The 1,934-nt window shown below is 45.2% G+C and overlaps 1 protein-coding gene across 1 annotated transcript in view; it reads right to left on the minus strand.

Annotated features, from left to right (window-relative positions):
- Positions 1-1,934, minus strand: part of ANKRD13A (ankyrin repeat domain 13A) — a 41,838-nt gene that overhangs the window by 5,534 nt on the left and 34,370 nt on the right. The window lies entirely within an intron of this gene.

Consider the following 1,934-nt stretch of genomic DNA (forward strand, 5'->3'; position numbering starts at 1 on the left):
AGGGCCTTTGAGTCCGGCTCCGTTGAACTAGTGTTAAAGTGAACCAGCATTCCAGCAGCAGCTGCAGCTCTGGGACAGTGCCCGAAAGCCCAGCTATTTTAACTCAACATACTTCTGAAAAAATGCATTTAGGAACTGAGAGCAGCCAAGAGGCTTGGATTGTTTTTCACAAAGCAGCTCGCCCTGGGAAATGCTACCACGCACGTGGGCGCCCTGACCAGCCCAGCCCCTTTGTCTAGGACATCACATCCTAGCTCCACTGTGACTGCTGCCCTTGACCCTGCTGCCGGCAACCGCCTGCCTTCTGCTCTGACCCCCGAGTGGGGCGGGAAGTCATGCAGGAAGCTCAGGAATGGTGGCAGGTTAGCCAAGTCGCAAAGAACACACGTGGTTATTGGCATTTTGTGTTTCCAAACAGTTTGCTTTTCTTCTAATGGAATTTTGTAAATAAAATTAGGCCAGATGGAGTATTACGAGTTTCATGTGTATTATAAACCATCAGATAAAGGAGAGACTAGAACTTTAATTTTCCTACTGTTGTTGGCTGGGTGCGGTCGAGTCAATTCTGACTCACAGCAACCCCACGTGACAGAGTAGTGCCCCATAGGGTTTTCTAGGCTGCAGTCTTCACGGAAGCAGATCACCAGGTCTTTCTCCCACAGAGCCACTGGGTGAGTTCAAACCATCAACCTTTTCAGTTAACAGCCGAGCACTTAACCTCTGAGCCACCAGGGCTCCTTAATAGTTGTCTACACACAAGCTTTGGATAATGTTTAAGCATTACTTTTCTTACTTAAAAATTTATTTTATTAAAAACAAAAAAAAAAGTTGTCACAATTAAAAACCCACTGCCGTCGAGTCGATTCCAACTCATAGCGACCCTATAGGGTAGAGTAGAGCTGCCCCATAGAATTTCTAAGGAACGCCTGGTGGATTCGAACTGCTGACCTTTTTGGTTAGCAGCTGTAGTTCTTAACCACTGTGCCACCAGGGTTTCCTGTCTACAATTAGTGCAGCATAATCCATGGAGGCAAAGCGACAATCCTAAAAGGATTGCTCCAGATGCTAGCTACCTCCAACATATATTTCAGAAACAAAATAACAATGTTGGGGGAGCTTTGGGGGCCACACCTGACTCAGAAATAAACCAGAGTCCCCTTTCAGTCATTGATAATTGAAATATTTCTTTTAGTTAACTAATTACATCCTCAACTCCTTGTCTTCCACTTAACTCACTTGATATCTTGGCATGGGGAACAACTGCTTTCTGGCACATAGTCTTCTGAGGACCAAAGGATGACTCAGTCAGCCCCTACTGTATGCTGAGTGAGTCCACCCTCATGTATGCTGAGAAAATGGAGCTTCACCTTTCTCCCTCACTCACGCACATCCACTCTACCAGCAATCCTGGTGATGCCAGTTCCCTTTCCATTTCCTGTTATAAACTCAATGTCTACACCCTATTTTAAAACCAAGATTCTAATAACCCCTTGGTCCCTCTTTTGCTATTTTCAGCTCTGCCTGTCTCCACTGGGACCACCACCAACAAAGGCCACTTCACAGATGCAGTGTCTCAGACGCTGCTACACAATTCGGAGAAAGGCTCTGAGGGTGGCGGGAAATGTTTCATTTGAGGCAGACAGGGCAAAATCTTCCAGGGAAGAAAAAACCCAAACTACAACCAGAGGGTAAATACTGGCAGGCCCAAAATTCATGGCAAGAGGGTATTAGTCTGCAAGCATCAAGCTCCAAATAACAGATCAGACAAAAAAAAAAATAAATGGGTAAAAATAACTACCACAACATGGGAGAGAGCCACACCATCCAAATTCGATCAAATGAACACTTATACCTCCAGCAAGAAGTAGGTGCATATACTTTTTGTACCAGCAAACCTCACAGTCAAGAGTGGCTCAGTAAAGGAGAATGAATAA

This window comes from Trichechus manatus, unplaced genomic scaffold (assembly GCF_000243295.1).
Source record: "Trichechus manatus latirostris isolate Lorelei unplaced genomic scaffold, TriManLat1.0 scaffold00061, whole genome shotgun sequence".
In the NCBI taxonomy this organism is placed as follows: Eukaryota; Metazoa; Chordata; class Mammalia; order Sirenia; family Trichechidae; genus Trichechus; species Trichechus manatus.